A 20,514-nucleotide genomic window follows, 5' to 3' on the forward strand; every position below is an offset into this window, starting at 1 on the left:
ATTCAGAATATGGGCTTTAAGCTCTGCCCAGTGCTTCTAGTTGGATGATTGGCCGGTCTTTTAGAGATTTATTTACTGTGGTTGGTCACTAGTGTCCATCTGTCCTGCCTTTGGGTGCTTGGTTCCTTCCCATGAGAGATCACTGATTGTTTCTTTGGGTTGGCTATCTCTGGCCATCTGTTGCCTCATCGCTCGCAGACGCACCTCTTCCCTCCAATTATTACTGCTGTCCTTCCCGATTTTCTTTGCAGTGCCTGCTAACTTTTGTAGCATCGCTGCATGCCGCACTTTAGTTTTATGAAACAAGTGGTCTGTGACTGCTTTAGAGAAGAGTAAATTATATTTTATCATGTGTGTTTTGCCTAATTAAGTCAAACACTGGTAAGACATACCAAAAATGAATGCAACAACATACCTTGCTGTCTAAGATAGCATTTTTTAAAAGGTACAGTTAATGTAACACACAAAGCGCCAACAAATTGTTTAAGTTCAGTATATTTAATTTCATATACTTGAAACAGATCAAAATGAATTAGACAAAAGGGAGGTACAAAGGTTGCTCAAGGGACGGGAGAAGAATGGGAGTGCTCGTGATGGATAGGGAAAAGTGAAATAGTCACTAATACTCAGAGTTTATACATTTTTAATGCTTTGTCAATGGACTGGTAAAGAGACCAGTTCAGAAAGGCCTGTCCCAAACAGATTATTTATAACATTTTTTACAGTATTTTGTAAATGCATAAATGCAACATCAAGCAAAGGGAATGGGATGTGATACAGGCCGTTGATGGGTGGGTTACGTCAGCAACTAGGTGCCTGTGTGGATTAGGTCAGTGCTATGCCGTTACTCATTTCTCTCTTGAATTAGGTAGTAGGCGCCAATTAATGCACAGTTGATCTTTCACCCCTAGGTTGCCCCCTGCGCCCCCCCATTGTCCTGAAGAAGACTTGCAGCGGAGGTATAAGTCAACCTCTATGCACAAGCTGAGTCGAAAGGTCGACGCACTCCACCCATCAATGGCCTGTATCACATCCCATCCCCTTTGCTTGAAGTTGCATTTATGCATTTACAAAAAAACTGTAAACAATGTTATAAATAATCTGTTTGGGACAGGCCTTTCTGTACTGGTCTCTTTACCATTCCATTGCCAAATCATTAAACATGTATAAGCTCTGAATATTAGTGACTTTCTCACTTTTCCATATCCATCACGAGCACACCCATTCTTCTCCCGTCCCTTGAGCAAACTTTGTACCTCCCTTTTGTCTAATTAATTTTGATCTGTTTCAAGTATATGAAATTAAATATACTGAACTTAAGCAATTCTTTGGTGCTTTTGTGTTACATTAACTGTACGTTTTGAAAAATGCTATCTTAGACAGCAAGGTATGTTGTTGAGTTCATTTTTGGTATGTCTTTCCAGTGTTTGACCTAATTAAGCAACACACACATGATAAAATATAATTTACTCTTCTCTACAGCAGTCACCGACCACTTGTTTTATTACCCTATTGTACCCAGGTCTTGTGGCGATTATTGGGTTACCCCATTATTTTGTAAGGCACTTCAGTTTTAAACATCTTAAGCTAAAAAGTAGCATGTCATGATTTCTACAAAACTAAATACATTTTAAAAATATGGCGTGTGCACAACTTTAAAAAATATGTTTTGACTTTTGTGGCAATGGTGGCACGCCGCCCATTAGCGTGATACATCTAAAGCTAAAGCGCGGCATGCCGTCATTGCTACAAAAGTCAATAAATAAAAAACAAAGACTGGCGGATGCTGTATTTCTTCTCGATGTATTTACTTTTGTAGCAATCGTGGCAGGCTGCGCTTTGCTTTTAAACATATTAAGTAAAGTACAACGTGTCGCGATTGCTACAAAAGTAAATAAATGGAAAAAAATACAGCAGCTGCACAACTTTTTTTTTATTGATTGACTTTTCTAGAAATGTCTGCATGCCACGCTTTAGCTTTAAACATCTAAAGTGTGGCGTGTCGCCATTGCTACAAAAGTCAACAAATAGAATAACAAAGGCATGCAAATGCCGCATTTCTTTTCCATTTTTCGCACCATGTCGCACTTTACTTTTAAATATATTTAGCTAAAGCGCAGTGTGCCACGATTGATACAATAGTGAATAAATATTTTAAAAATATGGCTGCCCCACAACTTTTTTTTTCTATTTATTGCCTTTGTAGCAATGGTGGCACGCTGTGCTTTAGCTTTAAGCATTTAAAGTGAAAGTGCAATGTGACGCCATTGCTGCAAAAGTCAATAGATACCAAAACAAAGGCAGGTGGGCGCCACATTTATTTTCCATTTGCAAAGCCAATAACTCTCCATTTAACTAATGCGAGACCTATTGCGTTCCAAATGCTTGTATTTTTTTGTGGTTTTAAATTGACTTTCTACTATAAATATGTACCCTTTGGAGATTAAAACGTGCTTACTTTTTATTATACTCTGCATGTCAAAAAGTAAGTTTATTGGGACCATAGTCGGTTAAGCTATTCCAGTCTTAAAACATAGGCATATTAAATATTATTAGAAACTCATCTTAATATTTTAAAATGCTCAAACACAAAATTACTAGAAATACATTCAAATGCGAGCAAAAAACATCACCAGATAAATGAATACCTTTTATTTTTCCTTTCAATTGAATGTAAAAAGGTTCTGACTGCAACTAATAACTCTAATGAACACATAAGACATACAAACCTTGTGGCTACTACCTTACGTTTTTTGTTATCAGATTACATCAAAATGGGCTTTAAAAATCTTCACTTCCCCCCTAAGTAAAACCAACGATCCATTATAATGTGCATGTATGTACATTTCGTATTCATACCGCAATTGCAGTCTCCACCAACTTTAAAATTCATTTTGGATAACTTTGTGCCATACAAAATTAGGTTAATATCCAATCTATATTTCAAAATACTGTGCCTCAGACCTGGATCGGGCAATCCCGGATTATAGGGGTGCGCATCCTCATTACATCATGAATCAATTTTGTGTGAGACTGACATTTTCAAGCATAAATACCTCAGATCATGTTCTTTAGACAGAACCTCCATTTTCATACTCAAATCTGTCCGGGAGATTATTATGAGTAATCCTACAGTGGGAGAATGTATATAAAAAGAGCAAAGTAAATGTTTTCCTTAAACATTCTCCTACACTTACAGGCCACAGCAATTCACTATTTGAAAGCTCATTTTTACAAACAATATTACATTTTGTCATCTCAGTCCTATAGTAACCTATTCTAAAATCTTATTAAACAGTTTCATAGAGATATAACACCAGGAGACTAGTTTGAATTCTGTCCTTATCACTTTGATCACAGACGATTGGGGTATTCTTAAAAGTATTTTTAGACACTGGAGTTTCAGTTTAATACCCACTCATGTAAAAAGTTTCTGTACCATAGAGACATTTTGTTTGCATTATAGCCTTAATATCTTGTAAAACCGGGAATCGGATCATGTCGTAACCTCCATAAATCCTATTGAACTGGCGTAATCCCAGGACATAGGAAAGTTCTTGTGCTTTAACACAATTCAGATTTGGTTTCCAGTCTAAATTTGACCCAAAATTCAATCCAAGGTATCAACAGCAGGTAACTTCTCCACCTTTACCCTATTAATGAATCATTTATGTTTTTTCTTTTGTCATCCAAAGAGCAGAGTATTAGTTTCATCCCAGTTAATTAACAATATATTTTGTTATTGCAGTATATAGCAAATTAATCCAATTTCCTTTGCATTTCTCTCTGTGTACATCCGTAATGACCATATCGCCAGCATATAATAATATATAGCTCTATATGTCGTCCTCCCGTTTTTGAAGAAAATGCTCACACTTCAGAGAAAATGCAGGGTAGGTCAAATAAATAAAGGGCAAACAAGGTGGGGGCCAATACAAAGACCAATCGTTGGCTCTTTTTAATCAGTATTTTTTGTCCAACAGACTTTCTTGATTTAGTTCAACCCTTGCCCAGTTGCTCCTATGCAATTCCTTTAAGATATTTATTATCCCTTCGCTAATTTTTATGTTTCGCAATTGCTCCCACAATATATCCCGATTTACCAAGTCGAAGGCTGCCTTTAAACTGACAGAGCAACAATATAGGTTGTCCCGCTGTCTCTATCGATTTCTTGGCTGTTGACCAGACACTAAAGCAATGGTCATTCATCGACTGACCTTTCTTGAAGCCTCCTTGCTCCACTGGTATTAAATCCACAATGCCTAAGTGCTTCCCTGGGTGCCTGAGTCAAAGTTTGGAAAACACTTTTAAACTCACATCTGAAGACTGACAAGTCCATAACTGATAGGGAGGGCCTTGTGGGTCACCCTTTTTAAATATAGATTTTGTTATCGTCTCCTTCCAAGCTTCAGATATGACACCAGTGGTTACTAATATTCTAAATACTTGACAGGAAAGCGATGCCCACCAGTCACTTTTTAGTACCTTAACAGTCACCGAGGGTCACTGATCTGGGCCTGCTGCTCTCCTAAGCCTTAGAGCGGTAATGAGACCTAAGGGTGACCTATGCGCTATACAAATTAAAATACACACACACATACATAAAGTAATGACCTCTTTGATCATTTTAACTTGTATGCTCTTCAGGAAAACCTGCTCATATATGCAGTCTACCGTAGGTTGATCGTTATACCCCTTACTGTATTTCTGCTCACGCAATTCAACCCAGCAGGTTTTAGGGTGCCATACAATGTCCTTCTCTCTGGTCCACGCCTGGGCCCTCTTTAGTCACATGCACAGAGAATGAGGCTACCCTGTGTTGGGTGCTTACTGTGACCTGGCTGTGTCAAGCTAACGCAAGGGGGGTGTTGGTCGTGATCCCCCCCCCCCCCCCATGTGCAGTGTTATAGGGCCCTTGGTAGTGGTGTTTAAACATTGGGGTGCTTGAGTGAGAGCACACTTTCAGACATTCTTAGGGGCAGGAGCAGGGAGGGTTTGTGGCCTTGTTTTTTGTTGTTGTTGGATGTGTTTTTATTAGAGTTCTGAGGCCTGTTGAGGTGATGGTTCTTTCACTAGCTGCTAGACTCAGAGATGACAAATTAGGCCTGTTCCCTATCCCTCGTCGAGGGCAGTGTGTTAAACGCTCGCCTCTGACTTATGCTGTGATGTGTATGTCGGGTGTCTGAATCTGGGAAAGCTGACTCGCCTTTTATCCTCCCGAGGTCGGTAAATCGAGTATTTTTAAGTGTGGTACACGGAACCTCTGCTACTTGCAGTGCCTGCGAACAGCAGGGGTGAGTAGCAAGGGGATATAGAAAACCAGATGTGGCGTCCTGAGTCCTGTGCTGCTGGAAAGGCAGATGCGTCTGTGCGCTGGACAGCTGGGCTGCATTACAGGGGTGACCGCGCTCCAGAGGGCGCCGACACGGCATCCCTGACATTTGCAACCGAGTTATTCTTTCCCTGCGTCCCCACACCATTCCCGGCCCGTCATTTCATGCAGCTTCCGAACGCAGGAGTCTAAAGTCAGTAGGAACGCATTTCATCCGGAGGGCAGGCTGCGTGTGCACTCTGGGCCGCATGGGCTGTGGCGTGGCACCGTCATGTGACTCGGAAGCTTGACACGCGGTAACGTACCGGCCTGGGGTATTGAGGCGTTTGCTGTGTGCTAAATGAAAACATGCGGAGGCTTTGTATAAGGAGCTTGGCTTGAGCGTAACAAGATCTAATGAACGGCAGTAATGGCTTCCAGAAAGGCAGCAATTAAAGCAAAGTGCGGCATTTACTCTGCGAGAGGGGATTCCTAAGATGTCTTCTGGTGGTTAACCCTGTCCTGTGAACCGACAGATAACCGTGAGAACATGTCGAGCCTTCGCGAAACCGAGCAATGCTTTTTCTATGATAACTCATTTAACAGTTGTTTTTGTAGAGCGCACATTCCATCCAGTTGTGTGTTAAGGCGCTATAGCCACTATCTTACTTGCATAGATCATGATAGAAAGAGCGCCGCGCTTGCTGAGTACCTGTGACAAGAGAAATGACGAAGTAAACCCCATGTTACACTCCAGCGCACTGTGTGCCCTCCGGCAAAGCATAACATCCATGGCACACGGACAGAGCACACAGCCGGGCACTGAAACAAAATGTACGTGGTCATATATTTTAAATATGTTCATCGCAGAGTAGAAGCGCAAGTGATGGCTTGGTGATTTTATATTTTATTATATAATATTGTAGATGGTGAATAAGGTGCCATGCCCTTCTACTCCACCTAAGATCACCTGTGCCATGTACTCGAAGCGCCAAGATATTTCTGACTGTTGGTGGGCGCTTTATATAAGTAGAAGACAAATATGTCGATTTGAATGTGGCAGACGGTAGCGTTTCTACTTGGCCGAGAAATACTCGTTTGAAACCTGCTTTTGGGGGTTAATGCAGTCTGGGACCCCCAACCATGCTACTGTGTGGGTCCAATTCGTGAATGGTGCTTTGAAAGCAAGGGGTGCGCCTGGGGTGTGCGTGGGGGGCAGTGCGGGTGTTTCAATACCAGGTCACAGTGTCAGGGAGGTGGGGGGGATCTGTGTTTCTCCTCGGTGAAAGCCGCGGTGGTCAGTGCTGCGGCGGGCTCATCCGAGGGCGGTTTGTGGAGGGACCGCCTGTAGGGAAGAGGCAGCCCTCCGTTGTTAGTCAGCCAGGGAGCTGCAGACCCCTGCGCCCTTGACCCGTGGAGCGCTTAGAGATCCGCCGCGTGTTACTGCCAAGCACGTGCTTCTCTATTGAGCTGAGTTTTGAGGTCAGTTGATCGTAGTTACAACAACGTTTTAAAGGTAGCTTGGGGTGAAGCCCACCATTAAATGATCTCGATAAACTGTCAAAGGGACTATTCGAGCGGCACTGGCATGATCTGACAGTTATATGTATGTTTATGCCTTTTATATGCCAGAAACCGCGAATGGACATTAAACCATGTGAAAAAAGAGAACGAATAGTTATTAAGCGTAGCTGTATCTTCCGTCCGTCCGCCTATCCATCCACCCATCCTGGCACCAATCTTAATCACCCATCAGACCATCTGTCCACCCGCCTATCCTAAGCACTACCACCCATACATACATCTGTACCTGCACCTATCCTAAGCCTCTATCAGTTCACCCGCCTATTCTAAGCACTGTGCCATCAATCCATCCATTCATCCATCAATCCATACATACGTGTCCCTGCACCTATCCTAAGCATCTATCAGCACATGCGCCTATCCTAAGCACTATCATCCATCCATCTACCCATAAATACATCTGTCCCTGCACCTATCCTAAGCACCTATCAGCCTGCCCGCCTTTTCTAAGCACAGCACCATCAATCCATCCATTCATCCATCCATACATAAATACATGTGTCCGGGCACCTATCCTAAGCATCTTTCAGCCCACAAGCCATTCCTAAGTAATGGTCCATACAGCCATCTATTCATCCATCCTAAGCACAGCGCCATCCATCCTTCCATCCATACATACATACATATATACACCTGTACCTGCACCTATCCTAAGTATCTGTCAGACCATCCACCTATCCTACATACTGGTCCATGCATCCATTCATCCTTCCTTCCATCCATCCATCCATTCATCAAGCCATCAGTTCATCCATCCAGCCATCCATTCATTCATTCATCCATCAAGTTTAAGTTCAAGTTCAAGTTCAGGTATTTGTATAGCGCACTACTCACCCAGAGGGTCTCAAGGCGCTTGAGGGGGGTGGGTGCATTACTTATCGAATAGCCAGGTTTTTAGCTGCTTTCTGAAGGAGAGGTGGTTCTTTGTAAGGCGGAGGTGAGTGGGGAGAGAATTCCAGGTCCTGGCCGCTAAGTAGGAGAAGGATCTTTCTCCCATGGTGGATTTATGGATGCGCGGAATTGCGGCGAGGGCTTGGTTGGATGATCGTAGTTGGCGGGTGGGTGTGTAGAAGGAAAGTCGTGTGTTGAGGCATTCGGGTCCTAGGTCGTAGAGGGCCTTGTGTGCGTGGGTGAGGAGACGGAACAATATTCTCTTGTTGACGGGGAGCCAGTGGAGGTCTTTCAGGTGACCGGAGATGTGAGCTTGACGGGGGATGTCCAGTATGAGTCTGGCTGAGGCGTTTTGGATGCGTTGGAGTTTTTTCTGTAGTTTGGCTGTGGTTCTGGCGTAAAGGGTATTTCCATAATCCAGTCGGCTAGTGACCAGTGCGTGGGTGACTGTCTTTCTTGTTTCGGTGGGGATCCAGCGGAAGATTTTTTTGAGCATGCGTAGGATGTTGAAGCATGAAGATGAGACCGCGTTGACTTGTCTGGTCATCGAGAGGGAGGAGTCTAGGATGAAGTCCATTCATCCATCCATTCATACATGTGTCCCTGCACCTATCCTAAGCATCTATCAGCCCAGCTGCCTAATCTAAGCACTGCGCCATCCATCCATCCATCCAGCGAGCTATCCATTCATCCATCTAGCCAGCCAGCTATCCATTCATCCAGCCATCCATCCACTCGCCCTTTATTCACCTATCCGTCCTTCTTTCCGTGCACCCCTCCCCTGCTCCGATCCTAAATATCCCATATAATACTCATCCACCAAGCCTTTTAATGGGCCGAAAAGGTTGGTGGTAACCATTGACCGGCAGACGTTTCTGATAAAGAACAAGAAAGCGTTCAGTTGCTCTTTGTGGACCATATTTCACTACCCTTCTCTGGTGGTGTTTTAAACAAAGGTTGATCCAGCAAAAGAAATGCAAACCAGCTTTTCAGTGTAAAATGGGAATTCAGAAACATAACCCTTCATTCATTTCGATGTAGGCACGCTGCTTTAACCCCTTCACTGCGGGTCTGATTCCCCGCTGTGCTGGGGGGGAGGGGGAAGGTGGCATGCACAGCACCCCGGTGCTCATGACGAACTCAGCTCGTCATGAGCCACGGTTCTCGTGTGCTCTAGACGAGCTGAGCTTATCACGGCCACACCCGTTTTAATAGAACGTTCAGCACAGCGGGGGAATAAGCTCCGCGTGTGAGCGTTCTAACGGCCGTGACGAGCTGAGCTCCTCTTGAGCGTAGGAGGGGTTAAATTGCCAATGACTGACAGATACTGAATACCTGTAGTTCTTACATTTGATAGAGTATACCAAACAGCTAATTTGGGGTGGTGAGAACCTGCCCATCTATATTTCCGTGTGAAGCACAGTATAGGAATGTGAAGGTAATACTATCTTCATATTTAACCTTATCAGAGCGTCGAACGTTCAGCGCCCAGTGCTGAACGTTCGGATAACGAATACTGGCCCGTCGGCCAACGGTCGTACGCAGCACTGGGGAGGTAGTGCTCGTGACGACCGTTGGCCCACGGCAGCAGTTAAGGGGTTAAGAGGAGGTGTGAGAACTGAGTGAGCCAGTGCTTTCGAAGCACCAGCCGCGGACAGAGGAGGGAGTTCCGTGGGTCAGACAGGCGGGGCAGGGGAGAGGCAGGGTGGGTGGTAAACACCAGAATATGGATGATTGCAGGTAAGTAAACACATTAATAAAACAAATTTCATAGCGCGCCCTGCATCACATTTTGCGATGCAGGGCGCACAATGTAATTCATTTATTTAATTTAATTGTTTACTTACTTGCAATCATCCATATTCCGGCGTTTACCACCCCCCACCCTGCCCCTCCCCCACCCCACCTGTCTGCCCCACGGAACTCGGTAGCACTTAAACAAGACATGGGCTTCTTCCCCAACAGTCCCTGAAGTTGTCTCTGTGGCTCCGCCCCTTTCTCTGATAATGGCCCGCCCCTTCCCCTGTCACTCGTTCGGTGAAGCTCGCTTGCTCTTCCCAGGGTGGACTCGCCTTTGAGAGGCAGGGGGGCGTCTTGAACGAGTGCTTGAAGAGACGTCAAGACTACAGATGTTACAAGGGATGGAAAGTGCCCCGGGATACAGGAGCAGAGTCAGCAGTCTAGGCGCGTGCCGAGTTAAGGTTCCACAAGAGTGGGTGGGGTTTTACTCGCGCAAGAAGTAACATTTATAATAAATTGACCTCAACCAGCACAATTTGCAATTGCTAACAAACCAAAATTATTGAAAGCTTTAGACAACTTAAACCCTAACTCGACTATTTTTTGATTCCTTGACGTTACTTTTGGTGCAGCTAGATGAGATTTACTTCGCAAGGTAGCGCTACAAATGAACAACAAAAACATATATCACTGTTTCCCTGCAGCAGCGCTCCCAGCGCGCATCGGGTTGCACAACAGAAGGCTTAAAAGGAGGGCTCTCATATGTTACCTGCTTCCTTTGTTAATGGGGGTGAACTGTATTATACGTAATTGTGACATTGCAAACATCTATTCAGGGTCACGACGCGCATCATTAGGTTTCTAATATAGCATGCATCTTGTATCCCGACACAGAACCACTATGGTGCACTCATGACTGTGCGACCCCAGTGCTGACTCACGAGCCTCGAAGCGCCATGTGCAGTCTCGGCCCCTCTCAGCGCTGCGGGAGCTGTGCCTCCGAGGCCCAGGGATGTAATGGGCCGATGCAGTCCCAATTACCCGAGGAAAGAGTCCTGCGCAGCTTCTCACACCCGTGAGCACAGTCGATACCGAGTAAATCTATTTGCCTGGGAGGTGTGACTGAGCAGAGGCGAGACAGGGCGACAACGCGCCGGCAGGATGCACACGCACCCCAGAAGACCCGCTGTCATCATCTCCACCCTTGAAACGGCCTCAAAAGCTGGGATGTCAGACGTCATCCGAGGAACATTCTGGAAGTCCTGTTGTTGGAGACCGCTGCAGGTACTAGGTGAAAAGAACTTTCATTTTAATGTGTACCATGTGCCCCTTCAAGGTCATGTGCCAATCTGCAAAAATGTAAACGAGTTTTGTGTACTCGACTGTCTAAAACAATTTGTATACATTTTCCACTCACCAGCCTGCTTTTCTGCAATACATCTGTTATGGAAGGGGGTGCATATATTTTTTAAATGACTAACAACTGAACAACCTTTGACGTGTGCACGAGTACTTGGTAAGTGCTCGATTCATCCTATCGTTGGCGCACGCTGCGTCGAGTACAGACAGAAACATCTAGCTGCCACGCCCGCATCCCGCCCCACGTGTGCAAGGGCTGTTCATTCACTGCTAGGCAACAAGCATCCGCACATCCTAGGCTGATGTATAGTTTCTGAAACTCGGACATTCAGGTGATGTTCGAAATAAATGCATGAGATATATACATGTTACAAAGGCGGACAACATGTTCTTTGAAGGGCGTTTATAAAAAAAAGTCTAATTTTTCATACCGCTTTCAGCCAGGAATGCATTCTTATTGCCACTGACGCCACTTACAGCGCTGTTTAGCGTGCATTGGAATACCTGTGCTATAATCAGTGCTTTAAATGGACCGGTACTGTCCGGCACTGAGTACCGGCACTTTTTTAAAATTTTGAAACGGAGAGTGCCAGCACTTCTTAACAGAGCCCTAATACTTTTAATTGCAGAGAACCGGCACTTCTCAGGAACCAGCACTTCAATTTTCCATTTAAAGCACTGGCTATAACTGTACAGTGGGACACAATCTCAATGCACATACGTGACCATAGGCACGATAAAATAGGCCACGCGATTGTTTTTCTATGACTTGCTTAATGCCTAATGTTCTTTGGAATTGAGCTGTGGCGTGCAGAAAAATGCACGCACTCGGTTTTAAGTCCACAACTGTCACAAGTACAGGCTCTGTGGCAGGAGGGACGTCTCGCTCCGCTGTTTTATCTAAGAGATTTCGTTAGATAAGACAGCGCAGCGAGACGTCCCTCCTGCCACAGAGCCTGTACTTGTGACAGTTGTGGACTTAAAACCGAGTGCGTGCATCCTTCAATGGCGGACCGGAACACCCGTGAAGGGCCACACAAATACAGGGTCACAAAGATGAGCAAAGAACAGCCGCAATAAAGAAATGCCTGTACTTACCTGTACCATCAGCCTTCAAAATTAATGTATAGCTTCCTTCTATGGGACTATCGCTGCGCACTGTGTAAGCTACACAGTGCGCAGCGATAGTCCCATAAAAGGAAGCTATACATTAATTTTGAAGGCTGATGGTACAGGTAAGTACAGGCATTTCTTTATTGCGGCTGTTGTTTGCTCATCGTTGTGGCCCTGTATTTGTGTGGCCCTTCACGGGTGTTCCGGTCCGCCATTGAAGGATACGCGGGGAGGGGTGGAAAGACACCTGATTAAAGCAGGTGTGTGACTAGGTATGTTTGTCTGGGTTTTGCAACAGCACAAACATGCTGGATCACAGCTGCTGCACGGCGCCTGAAGACGCCGCCGACAAAGAGATACGCGAGGCAGCCACAGCGGACAGTGAGCAACAGGCGTCAAAGACTGCAAGCAGGGCAGTGGCGAAGGACATGGAAGCGGGCAGTGACGTTAGGGCATGCGCGGCAGGAGGCTTTAGAAGATGACACACGGTTAGTGATGTATGTGAGAGCACTCTCGTGGGGCAGTGATATGATGGCTCGTGACCAGGACAGTGAACTGAGGGCCTTGAGTCCGGCTGTTAAATTGAGGACCCGTGAGCTGTGCAGTGATGAGAGGGCACGTGAGTCAAGCAGTGATGAGAGCAGGGCTCGAGTCGGGGTACCACGCGGGAGGACGGCATCTCCCCACTTATTTTACTGGGTGGACGCCGTCCCCCTGCCAAACAGCTGGACTTCACTCTTTGGCCTCTCTGGGACGAGATCGGAGCCACCTTTCGTGACGTCACTTCCTGTCTTGACGTCATTTCCGGTGACAGTGTCCCTCGCTTCTTTTTTAGGACTTGTGCCCTGGATGAGAGGGCACGTGAGTCGGGCAGTGATGAGAGATCCTGTAAGCCAGGCAGTGATGAGAGGGCTCGTGAGTCGAGCAGTGATGAGAGGGCACGTGTGGCCAGGCAGTGATGAGAGGGCACGTGAGTCGAGCAGTGATGATAGGGCACGTGAGCCGTGCAGTGATGAGAGGGCACTTGAGTCGAGCAGTGATGAGAGGACCCGTGAGCCATGCAGTGATGAGAGGGCACTTGAGTCGAGCAGTGATGAGAGGGCCCGTGAGTCAAGCCGTGATGAGAGGGCACTTGAGTCGAGCAGTGATGAGAGGACTCGTGAGCCATGCAGTGATGAGAGGGCACTTGAGTGGGGCAGTGATGAGAGGGCCCGTGAGTCGAGCAGTGATGAGAGGGCACGTGAGCTCTGCCGTGATGAGAGGGCACTTGAGCCGGGCAGTGATGAGACTACCCGTGAGTCGAGCAGTGAGGGGAGGGCACGTGAGCCATGCAGTGATGTGAGGGCACTTGAGTCGAGCAGTGATGAGAGGACCCGTGAGCCATGCAGTGAGGGGAGGGCACGTGAGCCGTACAGTGATGATAGAACACGTGAGTCGAGCAGTGATGAGAGGGCACGTGAGTCAAGCAGTGATGAGAGGGCACTTGAGTCGGGCAGTGATGAGAGGGCCCGTGAGCCATGCAGTGATGCGAGGGCATGTGAGAGCAGCAGGCATCACAGGGTGCTAAACAGGCAGAGGCAGTGGTGTGACAGCGCAAGAGCTGTCAGTGGTGTGAGGGGATACACGAGAAAAGGAGTGATGTGACAGCACGCGCGGCCTTGGACGTGATGTGTGGACACACAAGAGCCTGGCAGTGGTGTGAGCCAGTGCTTTAAATGGGAAAAAATAAGTGCAGGTACTCGAGATGTGTATTGAGATGTGGACTAGGGGGTGGGGCTTGGGCAGAGGGGGCTATGGGGGCGGGGCTACAGATAGTGCTAAGGGACCCGGCCAGGTGCACACATTTTATTTGATTGAGATTTAATTGGTGTGCAAAACTAGTAACCCACATGCCTATATGCATAAAATACAAATCTGCGATGAACATGTTACATGTTGTGTTTTACAGCAAGCACACAAACCCTCTGTGCTAACTTATTTATGAGTCAAAAATGTTATCAGATAAAGCCCAGATCTTTTGGACAAGTACTTTTGTTGGAGTTTGAAAGTCGGAACATGTGCAGGTAACCTAATTATTGAAATTGGCTTCGAGCTTAAGATGTTCCAATGGTGACAACACTTCACTTGCCTCCCAGTGATGCCTCTGAGCCTTTGCACACTCCCACCCCCACCCCCACCATGGCCTGAATGCGATGGCCTGGCAGAGAGGTGAGCTGAAACAAATTGCTTCTGCACTGGGCTAGCCCCTTAGGGCTGACGTGGGAACGGCCCAAAAGGTAGAGCAAAACCTGGCCTGACTGATTGGCAGGAAGGAATGCAGAATAGCACTGCTTATGAGGTCTGGGCTATTGTGAAGATGGCCCAAAACTACAGCCACAAAACTGGCCTCTCACTCGGCTCAGCTCCACACTTTTAAGCACCGCGTTTTGTGCTGCAGCCCGCCTACACATTCCATAGTGGCCTAGTCAGGTGGCCATAGTGGGGGCTGGGTGGCCCGTAGGATATTGTGGGTAGTTGTCCTCCATGAAACCAGCCCACAGGTGACACTCAGACATGGCCCATCGGCCGAATGTGCGCTTTGCCAATCCATCCCTGGCTGCTGCCCACATTACTAACCTTGAATTCCACCGGCTGTGCTACAGTTTCACTTTCACCACCTTCCTCCTCAATCTGACTTCAAACAAGTACAGCCGTACTCTGCTATGCCAGCAGGAAGCATTCTCCTAGATTTCCCAGTGTGATAATGTACCTATTAGCAGGCCCTACTCCCACACCTAAAGTGCTTGACTGCACAGAGTCCCAGTGTCAAATAGCACAGTGTGACTCGGGCCTCTCCCAAACTGCCTGCCAGCTCTGAATAAATGCATACAGGCCGCACTGCACCTAGCACATGAGTGCAGATTAGCACTCGATAATTAGAGTGCTTCACGAAAACGCACTGACTCATCATGTCTGTCGGGTTTCTTTTTGTACAAGCAAAATATCACTGAGCTTGGCTTGCTAACCCATGAGTACCGGTACTCTCTATGGACACTGAGAAGTTCCGGTACTCAAGAGCAGAAAATGTAGAAGTGCTGGTACTTAGTACTGGTGAGTACCGACCCGTATAAAGCACTAGTGTGAGCACCAGGCGGAAGAGGGCAAGAACCGGGCATTAACCCAGGGCACATGAGAGCCTGGCAGCAGTGTGAGGGCTTGCACCTTGGTTTTAAGAGAAGTCTAAATATTGCAGTTGTGTGAAGTAGTTACCAGGCTGCAACTGCACTTAGCGATAACGAGTTTCGTTCGCCAGTGTCTGCATGCATCACTCTGACGCGCAGAAGGCCCTCAAAGCACCTGGCAGCCTGGACAATGAGCACCGAAATGTGATAGGATCTCGATCAGCCAAACCATGCATGCCTCCGCCACAGAGATATTGGCATGCTGTCCAGGGCAATTCTGTTGTAATGTATCTCACCCTTAAACCTCCCAAGTCTTCCAACTGAGAGTGTTCGGGCAACCAAAAGGCAACACTTTCCACAAAAGGCGCGGTCCATGCAAGCCAAGTTTCTTAGAAAGGGTAAAAACTCTTCTTACAGTTCAGGCGGATCAAACATAAGGTCCCTCTCTTGGTAGGTGTTGGAAAACGAGGCAGCATCTGTGAGGCCTGCACAAATAACATGACTACATTTGTCCTTCACTGGGAACCAAACACCCAATTGTAGCACCTGACTCTAAGAGGGTAGCATTGCAGACTAATCTGAGCTTACTCAAGGGAGGTGGTGTGGGCTAGTAATCACCATTTGTAGGTGCGCAAAAATAACACTCAATAATTGATTGTCCAGTCTATACTTTGCTTTATGAAAGTAAGAGTACATTTATTAAACACACACACCACTCATACTATACACCAATTTACAAATATACATAAGCTGTTGGAATTACTTTGTGACATTGCATAGCGTCTCCATCCCTCCCGCAGGGGGGTGGGGTCTAGTACCACCACTCCCATGTATGCACATCATCTTGCCCCCAATGCAATTAGTTGGACATAACCTGGAGCGAGGGCCCTGCACACTGGCACCATCCCAGTGGCGCCCCCACCCATTACCTCAACGAGCATTTAAACAGGGGTACACCTGCCTTGGTGACACATGACCCTGACTAAGAATCTCCTACTGACCATACGGTATGCACCTCTATATCTTAAGGGCTAACAGTTTGGGGTCTTCACCTAAGCGCAGCAGCAAGAATACATGTTTATGCACACTTTAGAATGACAGTACTCAGCACATTTGGATATCATTAAAAATGCATTACAATTATAGCCCCTACTGGCATCACAGATGATCACAGAATTAAATAAATACAGTCAGACACCCCAGCAGGAGTGTCTAGCCACTTAAATCCACTTTGCTTATGACATCACCTTAAGCCTGTACTTCAAATTGAACATCGGTTCCTTGAAAAGAAATAACCATTAATAAATGCATTTCAGTGCAATTACACCTCTTCACCTCCAGGGAATGCCCTTTTCCAGACATCCCCAACTCAGCCCTTCACTCCTTGATGCAATTATCAAAACAACTTCAGCTGAAGAACAACATTTCCAGCCCAGAAGGTGTTAAGTGCAGGTTGAACCCTGGAGGGGTTATTCTTTTCAAATCTCCAGGACACCTAAGGTGACTTGTCTCTTCATGCTGGAGGGGGGGAGACTGCGCTTCTCCAGCAGCTCCCCTAGCATCTTTTCACCATTATGGGTGACCCCCCCTCGGGGGGGCCACCCCACACCAGAATAGCAGGCTTCCAAATGCCTGGCAAGGCATTATGGGGCGATTTTGTTCCTATTTCTGAATAATAGATGAGCAGCTTTCCTGCTGTGCAGGGGAGACCCGCGATGGTGCTTTTCCACTTTCCGGGGCCTCGGTGGGTGGCCCGGTCCCACCCGGACCCCCAGGTAAGGGGATGCGGCTCAGGGAGCCCATCCCTGCCTGCTGTGCTGGTGTTCGGGGCCCGGTCCCACCCGGGCCCCGTGCAGCTCTCTGACTTCGCTTGATGGGGGTTCCAGGTGCACCCGGGACCCCCGCATGCCCATACATTGGAGGGCAGCCCAGGGAGCCCACCCCTGGGTGCCCCCGCCAGCTCCCCGCCCATCCAGCACCCTCAGGGGCTGCCACGGGAGCCGTCCACTCAGTCCTGGTCTGTCCGCTTTGGCGGGACGACGCGCAAGGCTCACCGGCTTCTCCGGCTCTCGAGGGAGTGCGGCTGCACTCCCCCTGCCTTCTCCTCCATTTTGGGGCCCGGGGATGAGGTCCCTGGCCCCTGGACATCTTCGGGGGGGGGGGGGGGGGTGCGACGGCGCTCTGCCCCATCCTGGACACTTTGGGGCCCGGAGATGGGGTCCCGGGCCCCTCCTCCCGTCTTCTTTGCGGGGGTGCAACAGCGCCTCCTGCCCCCACCACCTCACACGGGGCCCGGAGTTGGACTCCCGGGCCCCTTCTCCCGCATCTCTTCACGGGGAGTGCGATGGCGCTGCCCGGTGCAGGATTCAGCGGGGGCCAGGGTGGGCTCCTGGCACCCCACGGGGGCATCTTGTCGCACACCCCGGCTTGCTTTACTTCTTTTGGGGGCAGCCCCCAGGACCTGACCCACCCCGGGGGCATCTCTGAGACCGCCGACCGAGCCCCACGCGCTTCGTCGTCTATCTTCTTAAGGGTCAGAGGTCGCCTACCTTCCGGGGGCCATATCTCAGCCCCTGGGGGTCCAATCTACCCCATTTTCATTTCTTCTTGCTCCTGGTGGCGCCCCCCAGGCACTGAAAGCACTCTCCTTTGTCCTCTGGGTCTCCAAGAGGGTGCATTCTGCAGGGAGCGGTCTTCACTTGCTCCCTGCACCTCTCTTCTCCCTTCGCAGAGGCCTCTTCTTCTGCGCACCGGTTCAGGGATCTTCTTCTGGCGCTGTTAGGGGCTTGGGGGGCAGTCAGGGGTGTCCTCCTTCCAACTGTTCATTGCACCAGGCTCCAGCACCTTTTACCTCAGCAGACCACGCCCCAAAGAGAGCTTCTCTTCCTGTGCAAGTACTTTTTAAAAGTTGAGGAGGGGGCTGGCAGGAAGTCTCTGTATGTCCTATCAAACAGCGACACATCACTTCCCTGCCCCTGCTCCCTCCTTCTTGTCCAGCCTCTGGGTTTGTTCAAAATGGTGCCGTCCAGTGTCTCTGGCCACATGGCCTCTGAAACCCAACTCCTTCCCCCCTCACTGCCTACCCTTCTTGGTGCAGCCTGGTGCCTGGCACCCAGCGACAGCAGTTGATGGATTGGCTTGTAGCTTCACCTATCTTTTCTCCTTGAAGGGAAGATCTACGCTCTGGGAAGAAAGGTCATTAATCTAATCTGCCAGGACCAGACCGCAGCCCGGGACTCAGAGAAATATGACATTTCTGGACGACCCAAAAGCAGTACAAATATGACTTTGGACTCTGCAGAATACTTATTTTCACATACACTACAATGGACTTTAGTGCGTGTCTGTAGGCCTTGTGGAAGTCACTCTAGCCATGGGTTCCACCTTCCCATAAGGGAATATTGAAGTGAAAAACACAGTAAAACACACTGACTTTCCCTGGCATATTCCCTTCCAGTGTATAAAGCCTATTCTATGTCACCACCCAATTCCGCGTAAGTCCTGCAACACCATTCACTCTGTAGCTGCTCCTGGACTGCGCACGCTAGGAATCACCCCTGCGCAGCCCCTACACGTGTGCACACGCATGTACACCAGTGTCTGCATGTAACCAGCACGGTGTCCCATACTCCAGCTGCTGCGCTGCGGCCTAGTCAAGCCAGGGGTACACCAGTAAAATCTCCATGCAGTCTCCTTCATTATGAGTTCACTGTGGGTGAGTCTCAGATTATGAGGCTCTCTTACAGTAAAAGCTCGAAATTAGGTGCTCAAAAAACGAAAAATCCAGACAGCCCTTAGTGTCGGAACCACCTTCTAACAGTAGGTTTAAGCCACTCATTGTGAATCAATGAGTTGTTAGGAATAGTATCTACACTCACTCACTCACTCACTCACTCACTCACTCACCACCCTTCTCCAAGTGCCTTGAGACCCTCTGGGTATGTAGCGCGCTATATAAACCACTGAATTGAATTGACTCACTCACTCACTCACTCACTCACTCACTCACTCACTCACTCACTCACTCACTCACTCACTCACTCACTCACTCACTCACTCACTCACATACTCACTCACTCTGCTATTCACTCACTCACTCCTAGAAGGTGTTTGCCTGATTCTCAAGGAAAGCCAGATCTGCTGGCTCTGTGGACTATTGCATGTACCTCAGGACCCTAATTTCCAATATTAAACTTGGTGGTGAATATATACCTACAACCAAATATATATATTTTTCACCTGCCAAGAATTCACAAAGCAGTTCCTGGCACTTGTAAGCCCATTTATGAGCACAGAGATCTCTTCCATAAGGACGGAGAGCTCTGTACTTATAAATACCACTCAAGTGGCGGTAAGTGGGGGTTCAATGACATGCGCTGTCTTGTAAGTTAAGGAACACAATCAAACGAACATTTGAGGGTATTTATTTATTCTGTGTGGCATTTTGAAGGCCGTTAGGAAGTTCAGCCCAACAGCAGGAATTTATGTAATCAATAAGATCCGAAAAATGTTGATGTTAATGAGGGGGGTTAAAAATCCTTACTTATTATTGATGACTTTACATAGATCTGTACAAAATGTAATAGCCACTTGGCGTCTTTTACTTGCTTCTCATGTATGTTGGGGTTCATACACACAGGATGTGGTTATCTGTGGGGCAAAAATATTAATTTGCTTATAACTTTGACTTCTTTTGTCAAATTCAAACAAAGAGTGCCATGAATTGATATGTTTAGATATCTGATAGTATATCAAGTTGAGGTCAATGCAGGGATTTCAGAATTCCTGCAGATCTGACAAGGAGACTGGGGTGGGGGGGAGAGTTCCAGAGGGTAAAGAAGCTCTGATTTGCTAATAATTTGACGGATTTGCATGAAAGTTGAGGTACCAAAATTAGATTTGTCTTGCAAACTGCATGTGTAACTGATGATTACCTGCATGGGAGATTGTTTGCATGTGACAAGCCAGAGCTGGCATTGACCTAAGTTTATGTGCAGCAGTTATTGCCACATCTTGGTTTTGCACATGACTTGGCATTTGGGTAGAGCCACTAGGCTCTACCGTCAACTCTGCGGCACACAGTCAAAGGCCAGGCAGAACAGGCGGGAGGCTGCAGGAGGACACAGAAGGCTTTTTAATTGGTCCCCATACTTACCACTTACCACATACCCATTTAATTTCCCCAAACAGTCACAAGTAAAACACTATTACATTTTATGTCACTGAATAGGAAGTTGTGGTTAGTTTTCCTCATCCGGTTGTTATAGTTAGCTTTGGTCAGAACACATGCATTTGTGTTTAAAACCCTCTATAGTTCAGTTAAAGCATTGATAAAATCAGTTATAGTTTTAAACA

The sequence above is a fragment of the Lissotriton vulgaris genome, chromosome 2_2 (genome assembly GCF_964263255.1).
Source record: "Lissotriton vulgaris chromosome 2_2, aLisVul1.2, whole genome shotgun sequence".
Classification (NCBI taxonomy): Eukaryota; Metazoa; Chordata; class Amphibia; order Caudata; family Salamandridae; genus Lissotriton; species Lissotriton vulgaris.